General features: G+C 39.2%; 1 long non-coding RNA gene across 3 annotated transcripts in view; it reads left to right on the plus strand.

Moving 5' to 3' along the window:
* Positions 1-21,307, plus strand: part of LOC125177248 (uncharacterized) — an 88,521-nt gene extending 67,214 nt beyond the window's left edge. For 2 of the 3 annotated variants that reach the window (XR_007156545.1, XR_007156544.1), the window contains exons 4-5: positions 19,575-19,739; positions 21,132-21,307. This is a non-coding gene — a long non-coding RNA (uncharacterized LOC125177248). Of the gene's footprint in view, positions 1-910; positions 968-19,574; positions 19,740-21,131 lie in introns of all 3 variants that reach the window. The other variant, XR_007156546.1, reaches the window with a different exon arrangement.
* The last annotated feature ends 1,959 nt before the right edge of the window (positions 21,308-23,266 follow it).

The following is a 23,266-nucleotide window of genomic DNA, read 5'->3' on the forward strand; positions in this document are numbered from 1 at the left end:
AATGTGCAAGTAAGTTCTATACGTTGTTATTTATCATTAAATTATTAATATTATGGGGTGCCTGGGTGGCACAGTTGGTTAAGCATTCGACTCTTGATTTCGGCTTAGGTCATGATCTCATGATGGTGAAATGGAGCCCCATGTCCAGCTCAGTGTTGAGGTGGAGCCTGCCTAAGATTCTGTCTCCCTCTCTCTCTGCCCCTTCCCTACTTATTTTCTCTCGCTCTAAAATATATACATATATACAAAGATATATATATATATATGTATATATATGTACATATATATATACATTAATAGTGTTACTAACTTATTAGATTCAAATGTCTAATAGGAGATAGGCTATATCCATTATGGTCCTTCATGTACCATATTTACTGGAAATGTTAGGAAGTCATTAAAAATCACATTGTAGAAGAACATTTGATAACATGTGGACCCTGCTATAATACATTCAGTGAACATGAGCAGATGCTATCCCGATTGTATTGTACAACTGTATAACTACAGGGTATATAGTATGCATTGAAAAAATACTGAAAGAGATACACCAAGCTTTCTGAAAAGGTATGACCTCATTTAATTTGGTTCGAGGCTGGCAAGAAGCCTTCCCAAACCAGAAGTTCAGTGCTGTGTCTTTGTGAGGTTCTATAAGGATCAGCATGTCTTCCCACCTCACGGAACAAAATCCAGATTTCTTAACTTAGGCTGCAAAGTCCTAAATGACCCTGGTCTTCTGAACATCTATCCATACTCTCTCTGTGTTGCTCACTATGCTTCAGCCATGCAGGTCCTTTTTAGCTCCTAGACTGCACCTGCTCAACCCTCCTGCTGTGCAGGGACTTTGCACATGCTGTCCCTTCTGCCAAGAATGTTTTCTCCCATTCTAATGGCTGGTTTCTTTCTTCAGCTCTCAGCTTAAATGTCATATCTTCAGCGGAGTCCTTCCTCGACTACCTCACATAATGTAAGCATCCCATTTTATTCTCCCCCCTACAGCATCCTGTTCTTTTTCTTTTTTCACACACGCATGATAATTTGTAATGACCTATTTATGTGTTTTACTTATTCACTGTCTGCCTTCTTATAGAAGCTAAGCCGTATGAGGATAAGACCCACATCTGTTTTACTCACTGTTGTGCATGAAATGCCTACTTAGAGGCTATTCAGGATAGGCGCCCAAGAAAGATTTGTTGAATGAACGAATATGTGAACAAAGATAATACAAAGCTCTTAGGCACTGACTGCACCTAGCAAAGTGCCGTGGATGGTTTAGAAGAAGAAGGCAGGAACTAGAGAGTAGGTGGCTGGTAATCAATGTAAATCAGTGCAACACACAGGCTACAAGAATTCATGCAAGGAAATGTTTCACTTTTTTCTAAAGCCATTTTCTAAGAATGGCTCATTGGATACGAACAATGTCCTACATCCTAGAAGTGATATGAAATAGAGAGAAATATCACTGAGCACAGGTCTCCCATGTTTCTAAAGGTATCTAGTGCCAGACACATACGTTGAAGTGGAACCTGTATCACTTTGCATGTGATCAGTTTTGTCCACACAGTCCCTCAAAATCTGACTTCCTTCCTTAAACAAGGTAAGAGAAATGGGGCACCCGGGTGGCTCAGTTAAGCTTCCAACTCTTGATTTCGGCTCAGGTCATGATCTCCCAGTTTGTGAGTTTGAGCCCCACATGGGGCTGTGCACTGACAGTGCAGATCCTGCTTAGGATTCTCTTTCTCTCCCTCTCTCTCTGCCCCTGCCCTGCTTGGTCTCCCTCTATATATATCAAAAACAATAAATAAATAAATAAATAAATAAATAAATAAATAAATAAATAAAAATATTTTTAAAACAGGGGAGAGAAGCTACTGCACTATAATCAGAGAGCTTATCCCAAATCCCTAGGGCTGTGGTTCAGAAGCAGAAGTCATTGTGTCTTCTGAAGAACCACACAAAATACTAAAATGGTGGCAAAAAAAAAAGAACAAATCACTCTTGTGTTAAAAACTTTGCACATAAAATCTTGCAGAAGGCTTAAAAACAATTATAGGGAAAAATAAAACAGATTATTCTACACATTAACTTTTTATTTTTCCCCCTGCAGACTAGAAAACAGCAACCTTTATCAGACTCTAAAAACAAACACGTAGGGCTAGCCTAGGGCCCATCAGTGCTCCCAGGGAATGTTGCCTGTGGACATGAAATTGGGTGTTTGCAGCGGGGGCTGGAGTGGCATGAATATTTTCCAAGCCTTATTCAAACAGTAACTTCTATCTGCTACCATGCTATCAATTTTTCCAACAGTGGATTGCAAATTCACCTCATAAATCAATCTGTACAAGAGGTCAGAAGCCAACCACAGCCAATTAAAACCTCTCAGCAATAATTCATCCAAGATCTGAGTAAGGATTTTTTTTTTTTTTACAAGTCCTAGGAGGCTCTTGTTTATTCTAATCAGATCAGTAGAGGAAGAACTAAATTGGGTAGAACCTGCATTTTTCTCTTATCCCAGAACACAAACTCAGATGTTTTTATAGGGAAAGGAAGAGGAAAAGGAGAAAGATATGAGGAAAGAGTGGGCTGAAGAATGAACACACTTTCTTCACATAAAGTAGTATTACCCAGGCTCTCCCAACACCAGACCTGCTTCTAACTGACTCATTCTGGAGAGCTTCGATTCCAACCTGTCTGGGGTCTGATTCCTTTCAGTGTGGCGGCCACCAAAGAAATACAACGAAACTATTACTTAGTGAGTGTCTGTGACACATCAGGCCCTGTGGAAGCTTGAAGTAATCCTCTGTGTTTGTTGCTTTTGAGGAGACTATAGACTACAGATTATCCAGGTGTGAGAAAGTGCTGGAAAAATTAGGAGGCTATAAAGCATGTACATTCTGTAAGTGTACACAAACATATTAATATACTACAACTATACAGCTGTAATTATATTTTCACTGTAGGCCTGTGTTGAAAGCTGAGTGAATTTGGACAAATTGACTCAGCTTTCTGAGCTTCTGTGTTTCATCTGTAAGATGGGTAATAGTAACAGTACCAATTCATAGGAATGTGGTAGATTAAGCATTATGCTGGCAAAGCGTCGGCTTGCTCTCTGGCCCCCAGAGCGGCCGCTCCGTGCTGGCTGGAGCCAAAACAGTGGGAGATTCTAAGCCCTATGACAGTGCTCCCCGGTTATCAGCTCACTGGTTTCAAGATTCTCCCTCCAGGCGCAAGTCTAGCCTGATTCTTGATTGATCACCTGCAATGACATGTCCTTGAGGTTGGGACTGAGGAAGCACAGGCTCCCGGAGGCGAGTTGCCCACAGCCTCAGCCTCCTCCTGGTGGCAGAACAGCTCACTGGGCAGCCTCTGCCTGGCTGGGGGTGGGGGGGTGCTCAACGTGGCCCAACAGGCTCCCTCTTGATTCGCAAGACTGGTTTAATCCTTCTCTCAGACAGCCTCAAGCATGCAAGCAAACCTTCCAGCTACCTTTTACAACAAAATGCTTTACAGGGCACCTGGGTGGCTCAGTCCGTTAGTCCGACTCTTGATTTCGGCGCAGGTCTTGATCTCATGGTTTTGAGTGTTCATGGGTTCGAACCCTGCATAGGGCTCTGCACTGGTGGCATGCAGCCTGCTTGGGATTCTCTCTCCCGCTATCTCTCTGTCCTTCTCCTGCTAATGTTCTCTCTCTGTCTCTCAAAATAAATAAACTTTAACAAAAGTAAAACAAAATTCTTTATTTACTATTTATAAACATAAAAGTAAATGCTTATCATAACAGTTGGAAGAGATTTGAAGTGTATAAAGGAACACAATTAATAGTCTGGTTGTCTCCACCCTCTCTACCTCCCAATCCACTACCCCCATACAGAGGGTAACCAACAGCAATTGTTCTGTAAATATCCTCCCATGACCTGTAAATACTTAAAAAATACAAGGCCAATATTTTTAAAATACACATGCCATCCTATAGACATATGATAACTATTACTCTGCAAATTGCTTTCTTTTCTCCCAGAGTCCAAAGGATTGCGGACATCTTTCCCAGTTATTATTTAGAAACTTTAGACAAAACTGTGAGGCCTTTACCCAAGTTCTGCAGGACATTCAACAAAGTAAATAGAAATATTAGTGTTGTCTTCCTGGTTACTATCTTTTAGATTTCATCCAAGGAGTTCCAAAGAGTTAGGTTTGAGATGAGGAAGTATGTCAGAGAACTCCCAACTGTTTTATTTCTCTATAAAACCAGAGTCATTTAGCTTCCTTTTCCTGGGAAATTCTCTTTGGCTTCAGCTCTTTCTAGATTTTGAGACGTGTCAAAGGACAGCTGGCAACAAGAGATGCTGTCTTCCTTGCCAGAGGTCTCTCTGCACCCACCAACACCACATGGTCTTATCTGAGGGTGGGGAAATGGTGTGTGTACTTGGGCAAATTTTGTCCACTCTGTGGTTACCCTGTGCAGGGTTACCTTCAGCCACACCAGCCAGGCGTGCAGAGCCCGTCAGAAAACACATCCCAATAAACAGGGTACACTTAAGTCTCTTAGCTCTTAGAACAGTTGGCATTTCAATTGAAACTGCCCAGGGTGAGCCTCAGAGTAGAGGTAGAAGTCACTTTTCTCGGGGTGCACGGGTGGCTCAGTCGGTTGATCGTCAGACTCTTGATTTCAGCTTAGGTCATGATCTCACAGTTTGTGGGATTGAGCCCCACGCTTGGGCTCAGAACTGACAGCACGGAGCCTGCTTGGGATTCTCTCTTTCCCTCTTTCTCTCAGCCCCTCTCCCACTCGTGTGTGTGTGCTTGCACACGTGCTCTCTCTCTCTCTCTCTCTCTCAGAATAAATAAACTTAAAAAAAAAAGTCACTTTTCTCATCAAGTTCTGTGCAATTCCTGAGAAACTAGAGCTAAATCCTGTCCCACACCCAGGACTCCAGAGAGGCGGGAGGAGAGTGGAAGTTCACAGTGGATGTGGTCAGCCCCATTGCCCTCTTCTCTTGTTCTGTCTTCATCACCAGCAGGCAAAACACAACCAGAGAGAGGGGGACGTTCTTGGGATGATGTACTCAGGTATCTTTCTCAACTCTGCTGGGAAGACAAGAGACCAACACTCCCTCACTCTCACCCTGTGTTGGGGCAAGAGTATAAATAGACACCACCGAGTGAATCAAGATAAGAGCTAGGAAAATGTCATGTATCCTGAGAGAGAAAAGGTACTGTGACACCAAGCCTAAACCCCTAAATCCGGTCAGGCACTAACAAGGATAAGGAGGCTCCTTCCAGCTGGAAACAGAACAGCCCTCATAGAGTTATTTATCGCTCGCCCACCATGTTTATTATTGTTTGAGAGCCAGAGAAAGTGGCTGTGTTTACAGCGGGTTAAAGGGATATCAGAACACTCCACACGGGATTCGTGAGGCTCCTTAGCCTGATGGAGATTAGAAAGCACGGAATCACCCCTCCTAGACACACACACATATTCTCTAATCACACTCCGTGTGTGTTTATCCGTGGACTGTGAGCTTCTTGAAGATAGGAGTGATGCTTTATTCCCTGTACATCCTCTCCTAATCATCCTTTACAGGAAATGAGACTTATGAAGCAGGAACTCAATAAATATTTGGGAAATGAACTCAGAGAACAGAATCTGTTCTGATTGTCAGAAAAAACAACTTAATCTTCAGCTAATACTATTCAGAATCTAGTATACGAGGAATTCGATTCGCCAGGGCAGAAACCCCTCCCAGTGGGGTGAGGACAGCAACATCAGCCTTCCCAAAATGGGTGACTCCACCTGTGAAAATAATTTTTTTTAAGTTTCTCGCTAAAATTTTTGGAACATGGCAGTCAAATCCCCACCATTCCTCATGTTAGACATAAGGCTTAAAATATATATTTTTTAAAGGAGTGTATGTAGATCCTCTCACACAGTGCCTGGAATATTCCCCCAGATGCTGGTTTCCTTCTCATCTTCCCTGTCCTGTGGGCTTTAATTCACGGAAGTTGGAGTAACCTGATGCAGATTCTTTCCTGAAAGCACAATTTGGCAGGAAAAAGGAGGACGAGGGCCAAGCAAACGTGTCAGTGAGGAACTCAGGGAAAGGTGCTGTCTTGGTGAACACTACAGTTTGCTAGTAAAAAAGTATGTGTGGGATTATCTGCGACATCAAGGCCGCTGGATGCTTAACAGCCAGGCTGAACACACGCGGGAGAAACCCAGCTGGCTGGAATCTTACTCAGACTGCTCAGAAAACACGTTCTATATTCTAGGCTGTTCTTGCTATAATGTATCTTGTTCCTCATCTCCCCACTTTAATAAAGAAAATGTGTGGGGCACCTGGGTGGCTCAGTCGGTTAAGTGTCCGACTTCAGCTCAGGTCATGATCTCAAGGTTTGTGGGTTCGGGCCCCATGCTGGGCTCTGTGCTGACAGCTCAGAGCCTGGAGCCTGCTTCAGATTCTGTATCTCCCTATTCTCTGCCCCTCCCCTGCTCGCGCTCTGTCTCTCTGTCTCTCAAAAAATAAGTACAAAAACCTTAAAAAAAGAAAAAAAAGGAAAAAGAAAATATGTTTACATACTTTATGAAGAACCTTGTGTTTACTTTCTTTTGAACATGACCCAGAAAAAAAAAAAAAATGACAGTGGAAGGTATCGTACAACAACTAATAGTAGGGAGGTGAAAACTTCCCCCAGTCCTCTAACCCCATCCCCCTGAAATTTAAATTATTTGGGAATTTAAATTTGTTGTGGCCTGTTATGGCATTTACTTAGAGGAAACATTTAGGTTTATAATATGAAAATGATTAACTGTGTCCTTTTGTTTGAAAGTTCTTTAAATTCCTTGTGAGACACAGGAGGTGGAAAGAAGACACCAGGTTCTATAGAAAAAACATATATATGTGAAGATATGAAAATAACATTATGGGTACTTCTGCTTTCTAGCTAACTTAAACTCTGATATGGCATAACCCAATTTTTGAGAAAAATTTGAAAAATTCCATATTTCTTAAATTTGTGTGAAACTCCTTATAAGTCCTGATTGAAAAGTTATAGAATTCAGTCAAAAAAGTCAAAGTGAGGGGCGCCTGGGTGGCGCAGTCGGTTAAGCGTCCGACTTCAGCCAGGTCATGATCTCGCGGTCTGTGAGTTCGAGCCCCGCGTCGGGCTCTGGGCTGATGGCTCAGAGCCTGGAGCCTGTTTCCGATTCTGTGTCTCCCTCTCTCTCTGCCCCTCCCCCGTTCATGCTCTGTCTCTCTCTGTCCCAAAAATAAATAAATGTTGAAAAAAAAAATTAAAAAAAAAAAGTCAAAGTGAGACTCTGAGGCTATTTTTCTCTCTGATTTTGATAGTTTCTTTTCTAAATTTTTTTCTTTCCCAGCTATGTTTTTCTAATGCCATAATTTTAGCTTCAAATACTATTGTAACTATACTTCTAGTTCATCATAATTTTGTATTTACATATAAGCAAAATCTTTTAATCAATAAATACTGATTGAAGTGCCAACATTGGGGGTGCCTGGGCAGCTCAGTCAGTTAAGCGTCCGACTTCATCCTGGGTCATGATCTCACGGTTTGTGAGTTCCAGCCCTGCGTAAGGCTCTGTGCTGACAGCTCAGAGCCTGGAGCTTGCTTCGGACTCTGTGTCCCCCTCTCTTTCTGCCCCTCCCCCACTCACACTCTGTCTCTCAAAAACAAATAATGTTAAAAAATAAAAATTAAAAAAAAAAGAATTGCCAACATTGTACCAAGAACTGAGTTTAAAAAGACTAATAACATCTCTGAGTCTATATTTTCATTAGCCCTTCTTATTAAAAACATAGTAATATTTCAATATACCTTTCATATGCCCTAAAAAGTAAACAAACAAAACCAACCAGAATATAGAGGGAACTTACAAACACTAACATTAGCAAACACCAACAAATGACTAACATAACTACACTAAAAAGGGGGGATGAAAAGAATCGACTTAAGTAACTGCGGGAAACAGTTATCTTGACTAGATATTGTCAGGCAAAAACAAAGAGAACCACCCATAAATGCTGTCTTCTATTTAGAAATGCATTTCTCATTAAATGTTTACTAGAACATTTAATAGTAAGTAAATAAATTGTAGATAATCACAGCCTGGTTTCTCACTGTCAGAGAAAGAAGTTACAAATAAGGAAAGGGGAAAGGTTAAAATGAACACTGTGGATTAGAATTCAAGGTATCAATATAAGCTCATTATTATATACATACACACACATATATACACATGAATATATGTATGTTCATATATATGTATACATGCAAGCACACAGATATATATGCATAGAAAGATACATACAGATGTATACATGGGTATAGTTGGTACTGATAGGTACATATGCATAGTTTTTAGGTATGTAATTTTCTAGCTCTGCTAAAATAGCCTAGAAGCAATGGTCCTCAGTTGCAGTGGGCACAACCAGTGCCCTGAACTTGGTTTCTAAGCACTGTTCTCTAATGAAAAGAACCAGGTCTTCTTGGAGAAATGGAAGGGCAGGGGCAAGGGCAGGGAAAATGTTAGGATGAATCTGGAGAGTGTTGTGGAGCCAGAAAGGAGGGAAGTGCTGTAAATAAGATGAGGGCATGCCAAAAGAAAACAAAAGTCTACCTGTGGATGTTCCTAGCAAACAAGTTGGGACACTTAGAGCAACACAATAAGTAATGAGACCATTGGATTTTGCCCATAGAACAAAATGAATATTCATGAGTCCAGATTGAAAAAAGTATATAATTGAGTAGATAGATAAATAGCTAAAAAGAGACAGCTTTTTCCTACAGTAGAATTCCAATGAATAGGTATAGAAGGAAAGAAGGAGGTAGAAAATCACCATATTACAGTAATTCTTGTTGTAGACAAGATCTACAGATGGATGTTAAAAAAAATCAGTGGGAAAAATATTGAAGACTTGCAAAGTCTCAAAGTATCTCCTTCAAGATATTTGTTAACTACAAAGGGAACAACAGTAACTTTATAATGGATAAAGTTGCAGACACCACCTTCACCAAGGGACCAAAGTTAAAACCACCAATAATAAAACATCTTGACATCATAAAACTTGATTTGAGAAGGACACAACATCATTTCTGTTGTGTTCCTGCCGAAAGTTTATAACCTTACTTCAATTGTGAGAAAACATCAAAAATCCAAATTGAGGGAAAATCTACAAAGTGAGAAGTAAGCTTCAAAACTGTCAAGAGACATGAAAAGCCTAGGAAACTGTTACAGATGAAAGGAGACAGAATTAACAAGTAGATGTAATGGGGAAGCTGCATAGGATCCCGGGACAGACAAAGAACATTAGTGGAGAAAGTGTTGAAATTCAAACTGTATCAATGTTAATTTCCTGGGTTTGATAATTATGCTAGGGTTATGTAAGATGTTAACACTCAGGGAAGCGGGGTGACGGGTATCCAGGAACCCTCTGCACTATTTTTGCTGCTTGTTTTTATAAGTTTAAAATTAGCTCAAAATAACAGTTAAAAAAAGATTTAAAAATATTTTAGTCCTCAAAGAGAATTTAATAGGAAAAACTAGTAGAGGAAATTGAAGGCTAGGATGTCCCACCTACATAGTAGTGCATTACCATTTCTGACTTCTCCCTACTCTGCTTTCCTGTAGCACTTACCACCTTCTACCATCGTATATAATTTACTTACTTATTATAGTTAGTGTGTATAGCATCTTCCCCTGCAGAAGATGGGAGGGAGGGTCTTTGTTATGGGCAAAAATTTGCAAAAGAATAAATGCAAGACAGCATATATTAAGTACATGCTACAAACTCAGATGCCTACAAGGTTTAGCCAGGTAACTTAAATATATGAAGGGGTGTCTGTTTTGTTCACTAATGTATAATGTTGTGTGGCACAAATGGGGCCTGGTACACTTAACGTTTTCTAGAAAAATTAATAGAAGATTTTTTAATTGGGTGCAAATTATTTGTCTGGAATTTTAGTAGTGTTTTGATTGTATCATAACTATGACTATCTTGACTTATACAACACAAAAGAAGGAATAAACTAAATTTACTGGTCAAAGATATTCTGGATAATACTTTTATCTGCTCCATACTAAACATTTTACTTTCTTTTTGATTCAAAACCTAAATTTGTTAGAGAGAAAAGGTATTTCTTAAAAATGCTGTACTAAGAGTGATGGTGTTACATATTGCTGGGTGCAATATTAGTTGCTGCCTAATTTTTAGATTTCTAGAAAGAAATTAGGTATTATGTATCAAGATTCTAAAAAAATAAATGTGCTTAGGTTTTCACAAAGCAATTCCTTTTCTGGAATCTATCTTGCAAATTGAACTGTATAGATATAGTCATCACAGAGTTAGTTATGAATTAAGAGATAGTTAAGAAATGAAAAGCTGACCAAAAAAGCGTATCAATAATGCAAAAATGAGTAAGTACATAACAATATATTCAAATTATGGATTATTTTGCAGGCATTAAAATACATGTTTATGAATTGCTTTTAGTACCATGGAAAAGTGTTTGTCCTAGAATGTTAAGTGAAAAAGAAGAGTATACAAAATTGTACAGACAGTATTATCACAATAATATACAATATAATTTTAAAAAGTGGAAATACGCACATGTGTAAACACTTCAGAATTTCTACCTCCCCCCTCTGCTTCTCTGTACATTACTTTTCATTAACATGTACTACTTTTAAAATCAGAGATGTTAATGATAAAATTTTAAAATATTTGATTGATTGATCTTAAAAGTACTGTGAAATAAGGAAAAAGTCAAATGCCAAAATAAAATTTATTTAAAACCTTACAGTATTACCAGAATAATTGCTGAATGGACCCAAGATCTAAATGTAAAAAAATAAAGCCAGAGAATTACTAAAAGGAAACCTAATACCACCCTGAATGCTCTCCATCTCGTCTGATCTAAAAGGAAATGTGGACAAATTTCTTCATAATCTGCAGTGAGAAAAGCCTTTCTAACTAGGTCTAAAATCCTAGAAGCAATAAAAAGAAAAAAAAAACATAAATTTGAATGCATGAAAACTTTTTAAGGAGAAACAAAAAAACAAGCAAACAATAACAACAAAAGACAAATGGTGGGGGTATTTGCAATTCTTAATATAAAGGGCTAATTTCCCTACTGTATAAAGGACTCTTAAAATTGAGAAGAAAAACAGCAAAATCTGATAGAAAAATGGGCATAAAACGTGACCATGCAGTTTACAGAAAAAAAGACGCAAATGACTGTGTTGATGCTCAACATAAGTTGATGCTCAACTTGTTTCATAATAAGAGGACTGCAAATTAAAACCACACGGAGATACCATTTCTTACCTATTAGCTGGCAGAAACCCACAAGCCTGATAACACTGAGGCTGTGGGGGAACAGACCTCTCAGACATTACAGGTAGAATATAAGGGTACATTCTTATGGAGGAGAATTTGGCCATAGCTATCAAAATTACACGTGCATTTACCCTTTGACCCAGCAATCTTACTCTATGAGAGTGCCCTTCTATTTTACTTTTCATTTTCCTTGCTCCTTAACCACGTGTGCAGTTTATGGCTAGTGTGCTCTAAAGACATTCTAAGGAGACTGAGTCTTACTCTTGCCACTTTCTACAAAAAGATCTTTCTGGGAAAGATCAGATGGGTCTGTTTAGAAGTCAGGGCTGTTTTTTCCATCACCAAGGGGATTGCTGCGGAACGCCGCCCCCAAAGTTCATTATCTCAGCATTTAATGTTTTGTTTTTGTTTTTTCAAAATACAGAAAAGTAATTAGAAGACATGATGGGCAATAACCTCTGTGCCAAATTACCTTGTTTTAATTTGATGATGCTTTTGAATTGTTCAAGCTCAAATAATTAATTTAAAAACTGCCAGTCTCTTGATAGGATTTTTTTTTTTGGAATGTGCATGCCAAGTATTATAAAGAATGTTTTTCACGGTAAAATCTTAACCCCCTAAGACACACAATGACCATCAGACCACTGATCTGCTTCAAATATTCGAAAGATAATAAGCCACAAGTTCACAGGAGGAAATTATTGCCTGGCCAGCCTCTAGCAGTCTAGGTCTGACTATTTCTTTAGTGACATTTATAAAACCCCATTGCTTTAATCAGATCATAAGAAGACTGAATCAGGTTTCAGATTCACTCAGGGTTGATAATTGAGCTCATTCCTGAAGGGCCTGAAGAGCACAAAAGCACTGAAGTGAAACCATGGAAATTAGTGATTTGAATAGGAGAATCGTGAACTTTGGTAAAGAAAACATTCCCCATCGGGGCTCTCACGGAACATGCTTTGCCAAACTCTAATAAGATTAATGAAGGTAAAATTAAGGAAAACACTGTGAATCTTGTTTTCAATGGAAGGAAAGAAGAGAGAGGGAGAAAAAGGATCAACCTCATTTATACTCTTAACTATGTAATTATGAGCCTACGTGGAGGGTCCAGCAGCACGTTGCTTTCTTGCTGAGGGAATGCAGTGTCTAGTTCTCTCTCGAGTTGTGGGGTTTGTCTTTGGAATAGTTGGCTTCTCCAAATGAAACTGGACCAAAATTCTGGGCCATCTTTTGTAAATGTTTGTTCTTCACAAGGGCAGGGTGACTTCCTAAGTGTGTAAGCTGGCTGGAGATCTGAGCAAGTTTAGAAAAGAGAGCCAGGCCTGCCCTTGAACTTCATGGGCGCTGCGCACAACAGCACACACCCCCTCCACCCTGGCTTGGGGCCCTGACATGCAGCCCCAAGGAGCCTCCTTTCCATTCACTCGCATCCCCTAACCACACTGGCCTTGGGGGACGTCTGCAAGCCTGGTAGGCACACCCTGCCTTAGGAACAGTCTTCCTTCAGCTGTCTACATGGATTCCTCCCTGTCCTGCTCAAATGCACTCAATGAGGCCTTCCCTCAGGCCTCCACTTCCCCCAACTTCCCTGCCCATCTCCATGTTTCCTCTTTGCCATGGTTATTGTCTTCTAACTTAGTATACAATTATTTATTGTGTTTACTATATGACTCCCCTGATACAACATAAACTCCCTGAGAGTAGGCTTTTGTGTTTTCTGCTGTGCTATCACTAATATAGGAACAGTGCCCAGTGCACAGTAGGTTTTTAATAGTTTTTGGGTGAATAAATGAATGAATTATCCTGCACGTGCTTTATCATGACCCTAAACTTCTTCACTGCAATTGTTTATGTAATTACATTTTCCTTCATGGATTTAAAGCTCCGTGCAAGCAGAAATGGTATTTATTTCACCCAGTAAATACTCCCAACACCTGGCATAATCCTAGGTACACAAATAGGCCTTCAACAATCACTTACTGAATGAAAGAATTAAACCATTCTGATAATCTTTCTGAGGATACTGAAATGGGAACAAAGAGCCACAGATTCTCAGTAACTTTGGGAAAATTTTTTGACTTGCTGGCCTCAGTTTCTCCATATAAACAATGATGGGATTGGGCCAGAGCAATAGTAAGGTCCTGTCTAGTCTTTGGAGTCCATTGGACCTATGCCCTCATTCCTCTCTTCTTATCCAGTTTATTTATTTATTTTTTATTTGAGTATAGTTGACACACAATGTTACATTAGTTTCAGGGGTCCAACTTAATGATTTGACAAGTTTATACATAATGCTATCCTCACCACAAGTATAGCTACCATCTGTCCCATTACATCGCTTTTACAACATCATTGACTACATTCCTTATGCTGTGTCTTTCATTCCCATGACTTACTCCATAACTGGAGGCCTGTGTCTCTCACACCACTTCACCCATTTCTTTTTATTCACTTTTAGAAGTCCAATCAAGTATGGTTACTAAGATGTGTGCTCTTGAAAATTGTTTGCTGTGATAGTGTTCCCAATAGACATTTTAGACAGTCTTAGGGGGTTGAGACATGTAAATGGGATAGAAGAAACTGACTCATCTCTTGATACCGGTAAAGCCCATGTGATCTACCAATACCTCTTGAAATCATGAACTAAACTATTATAAGTTTTCATGGCAGCTGTAAGAAATGGCATAATTAATACAGCATGTAACAAGATGCCTTCATATATTTCTATCCTTAGTCTGTATTGTAATGTTCTCACTGCTTTAAAAACTCATTACAAACATTTGTCTTTGATTATTCTGTACTCCCAAACCTACCAGTTTTTTTTTGTGGGCTATGAATACCCATCCTTTTTATTGATCCTATGTTCTCAATAGATAAAGCGGCATTAAAATATTCTGAAGCTGACTGCATTTTGTTTTCTATGTTTAAATTCATTCTAATACAGAAAAGGCTAGGTGTGAATGGTCCTTGCTTAATAGTGACCAGTGTACCCTGGCTCCTCCAAATCATCAAGTCTGTCCCATGATATGCCACCAAATATAGCAGCTTCCTCAGGATATGGGCAAGTTCCCTCACACAGGGTGACCCATCATAAATTGAATCCACCCCAGTGAGGTCTTTACTAGAGACTCAGCCTCGCTGGAAATTGATAGGAACCAATGTTAGATGGTTGAGGAGATGACATTTGAAGACTCAAGGCAAAGGAATTCTCTGGAGAGGGAATAGCATGTGCAAAGTTCTTGAGGTACAAATATGCTTCACATGTACAAAAAAATAAGAAAATACTGGTGAGACTGATATAGGGTAACTGAGCAGTCACATGGAACAAACCAATCTAAGTAAGTTTTATTCTTAATTCCCAAGGTTCTCCTTCAAAGTTTGGTCTAAATGGCAGCCCTGGAAAGGCTGATAGGACTGAAATTTTGCACTCAGGTTGGGGCTCCCCAAGACAGAGATTGGATCAAAATCCTACTTCTGGACTTCTTAGACTGACTAATGTTTAACTGGTGGTTGTTTACAGAAAGTTTCTCTACCTCTGATCTAACTACTTTGATTCTAAGCCCTCCTCTTCTGTTTCCACCCTTGACCACCTTGACTTCCAACACAGCTACATAATGTCCATAGTCCAGGATCACCTGGGCCCATTCACACCTCTCTTCCTGACCTGTCAGAGCTTCTCGACTTATCACCTAGCAAGTCAGCTTCCTGATTGTTACCTCTCCCTTCCCTGATATCTGCTAGTTTTCACCCTTTGTCTAGCTTCCACTTCTGCCTTCTCTGTGTCTGGTTCACACCTCTGGCAGCCCAACATCAATACTCTGTCAGGTCCAGACTGCTTCTTGCTACTCTACACTTTGATGGAGGCTTTGTGCCAGGAGCTCACTTCCCCAGTCAGATGGCAACATTTAAAGAACCAGTGTTGGGGACACCTGGGTGGCTCAGTTGGTTGAGCATCTGACTTTGGCTCTGGTCATGATGTCAGGGCTCATGAGTTCGAGCCCTGCATTGTGCTCTGTGCTGACAGCTCAGAGCCTGGAGCCTGCTTCGGATTCTGTGTCTTCCTCTCCCTCTGCCCCTCCCCAACTTGGTCTCTCTCTCTCTCTCTCTCTCTCTCTCTCTCCCTCTCGAAAAATAAATAAACATTAAAAAAAATAAAAGAGCCAATGTTGGCTTATAAACACTGCTGGCATCACATAAGGAGTTTGGGCTGCAACATCTCAGAAACAACCTACACAGAATTTGCTGGCAAACACTCACCACCTCAATGGCAAAATTTCTGTAACTCAATTTCTTCTCTGAACTCAATACCTCCTTATTTTCCAAGCCATACAACTTGATATTTTGTGATAGTTCTGCATTATTTTTTGTTTTGTGAATATTTGAATATTGAATCCCAACAAACTATGCAGTTCTTGAAAAGCAAGAACCATGCCCTGCATTTCATCTGTAAATTTTGTATGCCTTAGTAGTGTTGTTCATCCATACAGTGAGTGCCTAGTAAATACTGGCTGATTGATACTTCATTGTCTTAATTCAGCTAGGAGTTTTGGGCACTGGAACAGAGGTGATGGAAAGTGTAGTCCCTCCTGTGTTATTGGAGATAAATGCTACCTCTAAATGCTGGCTAAAGTTAGAGCCTGCGAGGCTGCGCAATACGACACTCCCACATCCCCGGAAGGTCCACAGTTTCACAAATCAGGACAAAAGGGCAGCCCTTCCTGCTTCATGTGATAATTAGATTGTTCACACATTTGTTAATTCAGTGAATATTATTATTCTTAGAGTTATGCTCATGTACTATGTGTGGGTTATGCTATGTACAATATGCAGTACAATCATGGAGGACGCAAAAAAAAAATTCTGAACCATGATGTCTGAGGTGCCCTAGCTCAGCCTGAATTACAATCAGATAAAATCTTGGCTCTTCCTCACAGAGGAACATTGGGGGCAGAAATCTGCAAACAATGGGTATCACACGTCAGTATCTGGGCTGCTGGCTGGACTCCTGTCTCTGCTGGAATGTGCTGTCCGGGTGGAAAGCAAAACCATGGATCAAGACCTTTTGAATCCGGACCTCCACACTTCAGAACTTCCCTCTTCTTTTTGCAGCAGGATGTCAGATGCATTCACCGCAAGATTTTCTGATGTGAGCAAAAAAGAAAGATTTTAACTGCTTCCTGTGCACGGACCTTATACTAAAATGGACTTGTAAATTTTATCAATGACCACAAATGTAATGGGAAAAAAAGGACTTAAAAATCTCTTTCACTACGCCATGCCTACTGATGCTGTTATGCTTAGTATCTGTGCTAAACAGAGGTTTCATTCATTCATTCATTCATTCATTCACTGGGTTGTTTATTCTTTCCTTTACATATTCATTTATTTAACAAATGTTTACTCGTGCATACCGTGTGCCAGGCACTGTGCTAGGATCTACAAGTGATATAAAGATGAATAAGATACTACCTTTTGGCCTTAAAGCACTCAGAGGAAAAAGGAGGAGATAAAACATACACTTAAACTGTGGATAAAAAACGTGATAAATCACCCAAGAGAATTAAAGTGCTAGGGGAACAGAGATCTGGCTTGGGAAAAGGGCTTCATAGAGGAGGTAGCTGGGGCCTAGGAGAAAGGTAGGAGACAAGTATGTAGAAATGGGAATGAGGTTGAGGATGGGGAATTATCGCCACCAACACAATTAAGCTATAGAATATTTATATCACATCACGAAGTTCCTTCTCACCTCCTGTAGTAAGTGCCACTGCCCCATGCACCTTCGTCCCACAGAGCCAGTGATTTTCTTTCTCTTCGTGTAAGTAACTTTTGCCTGTCCTAGAGTTTTACCAGGTGGAATCATACAGTATGCAGTCTTATGGATCTGGCTTTTTTCACCCACCATAGTGTTTTGAGATGCTTTCATGAAGGTGTTCATTATAGTAGTTTGTTCTAATTGCAGAGTTGTATTCTACTGTATGGATATGCCACAATTTCTTTATCTATTCACCTGTTTTCCAGTTTTAAAAGACTATTGGGGGCACCTGGCTGGCTCAGTTGGTTAGTTATCCAACTCCTGATTTAGGCTCAGGTCATCATCTCATGATTTGTGGGTTTGAGCCCCTTGGTGAGTATTGTGGGTCAGGTTTTGCACTGACAGTGCGGAGCATGCTTGGGATTTTCTCCCTCTCTCCCTCTCTCTGCCCCTCCCCAGCTCACTTGTGCTCACACTCTATCAAAATAAACTTAGTAAATAAATAAATAAACAAACAAATAAATGAAAATAAGATTATGGGAGCACCTGGGTGGCTCATTTGTTAAGGGTCCAACTCTTGATTTTGGCTCAGGTTATGATCCTACAGTTTGTGGCATGGAGCCCCGTGTCAAGCTCTGTACTGACAGCACGGAGCCTGCTTGGGATTCTCTCTCTCTCTCCCTCTCTCTCTGCCCCTTCCTTCCTCTCTCTCTCTCTCTCAAAATAAAAATAAATAAATAAATAAATAAATAAATAAATAAATAAATATTTTTAAAAGATTATGCATAAAGCTGCTATGAACATTCATGTACAAGTCTCTGTGTGGACATATGCTTTCATTTCTCGTGGATAATACATAGGAGAGGAATTTCTGGATTATGTAAAAAGTGAATGCTTAACTGTATATAAGCAACTGCCAGACTGGCTTCCAAAGTAGCTGTACCATTTTACACTCCCACCAGCAGTGTATGAGAGTTCCAACTACTCCACATTCACTCATACTTGGTGCTGTGATTCTTTCTAATTTTAGCCATTTTAATAGGTGTGTAGTGCAATCTCACTGTGGTTTTAATTTGCTTTTCCCTGATGACTAAAGGTGTTAAGCATTTTTTCATATGCTTGTTAGCCTTTATATTTGCTTTAGTGAAGTATCTGTTTAATCTCCTATTTTTAATTGGGTTTTTGTCTTATTATTGAGTTGTAAGTGCTCATTATATATTTTAGGTACAAGTCCCTTATCAGGTTTATGTATTGTAAATATTGCCTCCTAGTCAGTGGTTTACCTTTCCTTACTGTAATGGTACTTTAGAAGGGCAGAAGTTTTAAATTTTGATGAAATTCAATTTATCAGTTTTTTCATTTATGGTTTGTATTTTGTGTCCTAAGAAATCTTTGCTTTCCCAAAGTCATAAAGAGTTTCTTGTTATGTTTTCTTCTAGAAGATTAATTGTTTAGCTTTGACATTTCAGCATATGATTTGTTTTCATTGTGATTATGATTAATTTTTACACAAAGTTTGAGGTAAGGGACAAGGTTTATTGTTTTTGGTTTTTTTTTTTTTCTGTATGAATAAACAGTTGGAACACTTCCACTTACTGAGGGAAAGAAAACTTTTTCACTATTGGATTACAGTGACGCCTTTGTCAAAATCTCCTGACATTATATATGTTGGTCTGTTTCTGGGTCACATATTCTATTCCATTCATCTATGTATCCATTCTTATACCAAATCTACACTGTCCAATTTATGTAGCTTCACGGCAAGTCTTTAAATCAGATAAAGTAATTTCTCCAACTTTTTCATCTTTTACAAATGAAGAAAGCCAATTTGATTTGATTTCAGAACAACCTGTTGGCCAACAACAACCTCACAGATAGATACAATTCTGAATGATACGCACACTACCACCAATTTCAAATACTTTTCTACCCCAAATTAAGTTTCTTCATTCAATGTAAGCATTACTTCTACTTCAGTACGGTGCTCTGCCAAAATTTATATTTGTATTATCACCAGAAACATGAATTATTTTACCTATAGTGATCAACTTTTTAACTAAATCTATGATAACATTCACAATAATGGAAGAAATGGCAGATGTTTCACCTTTGACCGAATGAACTTTCAAATAGTTTGCTCTTTTATTTTATGAATTGAATGTAAAAGTGGAACCACTATTAAAATTAATTGAATTGAGTTTCTATTTGAAATATCTGATATAATGCATATAAATCAGGCATCATTTAACTATTTGCAAACTTCTGCTGCTGCTAATGGAGACAATACATTAACAGCTTTGGCTTTATTTCTTGTAAATGCACAAGAAAAAAAAATATATTGGGTATCTGTTGTGTACCACTTCAGATTATCTCAGCCTCCCTGGTTCCACTTGGTTTTCCCACTGGTGCATCTTAAAAGTCTTTCACCTTAGCTCTGTATCTTCAGTTTGGATTTCTTTGTGTTCCAGAGCTTCATTGCAAGACACTTTGCAGAATATTTCACATACATATACAACCTAGAAGTAAGGTAATGGCTCCTGGAAGGAACTTGGAATGCTACCCCTTTCTTCATCTGAAGGACTGTCTTGGAATGTGTTTAATATGGCTCTTCAGGCAGCTGGATGGATCGAACAGTAAGTCACATGGAATAGTGGCCAACTTTGATAGCACTTCTTTATGTTGACTGTGCCTCCTTCCCTGCTTTGCTCTTCCTGTCCCTCATTCCTGCTACCCAAATCTCATTCACCAATAAAATACTTGAATATAAAGATTTATCTTAGGTGCTACTTTCTGGGGAACCCAGGAAAAGATATCTCAAATTAAAATAGCCAAATTAGGGGCGCCTGGGTGGCTCAGGTGGCTGGTCTTCCAGACGTCAGCTCAGGTTGAATGATCTTGCGGTTCACGGGTTCGAGCCCCACCTTGGGCTCTGTGTTGACAGGTCAGAGCCTGGAGCCTGCTTCGGATTCTGTGTCTCCCTCTCTCTCTGTCCTTCCCCCACTTGCATTCTGTCTCTCTCTCAAAAATGAATAACCGTGAAAAAAAATTTTTTAAATAGCCAAATTAATTTGTAAAAAGGAGAAATCACACTCGAATGAGTGACACCTAAATATAACTTCAGAAGCTGCATGTGTTATCTTTTTTTTTTTTTGCATGTGTTATCTTCTTAAAAAAAAACTGCTAATCTAATACTTCTTCAGAATATTTATGTCTTCTGATTTTCATGTGTTTTGTGTTTCATGTGTTTCATGTGATTTGCATGTGTTATCTTCTTAAAAAAAACTGCTAATCTAATACTTCTTCAGAATATTTATGTCTTCTGATTTTCATGTGTTTTGTGTTTCATGTGTTTCATGTGATTTGCATGTGTTATCTTCTTAAAAAAAACTGCTAATCTAATACTTCTTCAGAATATTTATGTCTTCTGATTTTCATCAATCAATGATATCACTATGGATCCTGTAATAGATGACAGATGTATGCAAATATTATGTGCAAGTTCATCAACTTTCTTGGAACATAGAAATTCAGTATTTAATTTTTATAAAACAAACCTACTACCTAACTCCCTGCCTTGTTTCCTTCCTTCCTTCCTTCCTTCCTTCCTTCCTCTTCTCACCCCCTCTTCATTGCTGCTGTAGTGAATACTGTGGTGTGCTGCCCAGATTCCCCCTGCAAGACTGTGACAAGGTTCCCCCAGCTGCTGGGAATGCTGGCTGTTGACAGCTCACAGTTAATTCCATATCCAAGAGTTGCTCTTGCTGAAATATGCTGCTTTATTCAATGTCGTGTTATCTCCCTGGGGGTGGGCAGGGGAAGTTCCCACCCCATAAAATTGGTAAATGGCAGGGGGATGGGAGGTGGTGGTGAAGTACAAATACTTGGCCCACTTGCCTCATTTCAGGACACCCCCAAGAGATCACCCAGTTCCAGAACTCCCATGGGATCAGTTGAGGCTTCTGCTGCACCTCCATCACAATTCAATTTTCCTACTGCCCAATCCTGCTTCCCTTGCTCCCTCACAGGTGCTGTTCCCAATAACCCCCTGGAGGAAAACCTAAATTTCAGAGTCTATTCTTCAAAAATCCAGCCTAAGCTGCCAAAAGGTTTTTTTTTTTTTTTTGCAACATTTTAAAAAAGCATTACCAAACAATGAAATACATGCTATTTTCATCATGCAATAAATAATAAAACCTCTGTACTGAAAGTGTTCAGTCTATTCTGTATTCACTTTTTGGTATGACTGCTCAGCCTGTATTTCCTGCACATGTTTCATGTATACCTAACCCATAATCTCCCCATTTCTCTCTGACTCAGCCCACTGATGGTCTGGCAGGTGTACCAAGAGGCCAGCAGGAGCAGTATCATTGACTGTCTCTCCCACAGTCACTGGAGATAGAAGGAACTAGCTGTCATTACTGATCCTATCTGAGGACCACTTTGGTTTTTATCGACAAGCACTCTGCACACTTTCCTTGAAAGGAAGGTGGGGGGAAAAAAAAAGAAAGGAAGGAAGGTGGCAATTGCTTTGCACCTTGAAAGGGTCCAATAAAGAGAGGAGGATTAGTCTCCAGATGAAACCACGTGTTAAAGTGAGAATCCCATCCATTACACGTCCATTTCACATACAGTGGAGATCATGACAGAATCTGGATGTCCAGAGTGGAGGTCTGTCAAAACCATCCGATCTTTTCATTCCACCATTAATAAAACTATCCCATCAAAAAATGAAACACCTGGTGCAAATGCTGGAAGGGAGTTAGGAAAACAGGCATAAACTCGGAGTGTCTGGGGTAAACCAACCTACGTGCTCATCTTAATTTATAAGTATGTTACCTAATTCATAGGTAACAGAATGCTGCTGAATCTGTGTGCTCAAGAATATTATTTCACACCCTATAACCTTGAATGGATGCAGGACTGTCCTCTGGCAATACCAATAGAACCAAAAAAGCTCAGAAGAAAACTAAAATTCTTTACTCTGTAATATACCCTTGGGAGATGTCACAGAAGTTAGTGATAACCCATTAGCATGGTCTTGATAAATATTTTGTGGGTAGAGATTTCTATCGATACAGGATGTAAGATAACCAAAGGCTTTATGACGAATATCAACAAATGCAAACTGCCAAGACTCAACAGCCAATTTCCAGAGTTTCCACAATTTGTACATGTGAAAATTTCTTTCAGTGCAGGTTGAGGGTGATGGCATCCATGGCTAATGTGAGCAGAATCAGAGGGTTAGAGATGTAAAACAGCCATTTTAGACAAGGTAGATTTCATTGAACACTTTAAATGTGCCTAGTTGAATTCTATTTGGATTAGGAAAAAAGGAAATATTTCAAAGGGCCAAAAAATCAAGCAGAGTTTGCTTTATCAACACAGGTTCTGGGCCTCTCCACTAGGCTTCGAATTGGTTATTTAAAAGTAGAGGCCTCTGTAGTAACTGTAGAAATATCTAACTTCTACTCTTGAAAGATTGGAGTGTAGAGTCATTTTCCAGTTAAGTTTAATTTAGAAAGATGTCAACTAAATCTTTTAACTTAATATCAGATACAGATTTCTATACTTGTGTAAGAACTTTATACACTTTAAATCTTTATAGCAACCCTATGACATTGTGGTAATTAAATTAATTAATACATGCAAAACATTTAGAACAGTGCCTGACACCTGGTAGAGACAATAAATGTAAGATGTTGGTATTAATTTTCTTTGGGGGAGAATTAGAAACAGGAAAAATTTCAGAAGTAGACAGTCTACTGAAAAATTTTCAAGCAACTTTTGAGACATCTGTTTAGGATTTTCCCATTCATTATTCATTTATTCAGCAAAGCATTTGTTCGGCACCTGGTCATTGTAACTATTCTGATTTTTAGAGGCTGCCTGTCATATAACCAATATCATTTAATCATGCCAACATATGATTAATACCATTCTATTGTTGCATCTAATTCTTTAACCAATCTTAACTGAATCAAATAAACCATATAGCAAAAATTTATGAAGAAAATAGCCTTTAAAATAGTTTGTAGATTAAATGAATTCATTCTGATATTCAATTTTCAGACAATAATTGCCCTTCAGAAATGCCAGCAAGACACAAGAAGCTGTAAAGGCAGAGAAATGTGACCATTAACCGAACAGCCTGGTCAGTTAT

This window comes from Prionailurus viverrinus, chromosome D1 (assembly GCF_022837055.1).
Source record: "Prionailurus viverrinus isolate Anna chromosome D1, UM_Priviv_1.0, whole genome shotgun sequence".
Taxonomy (NCBI): Eukaryota; Metazoa; Chordata; class Mammalia; order Carnivora; family Felidae; genus Prionailurus; species Prionailurus viverrinus.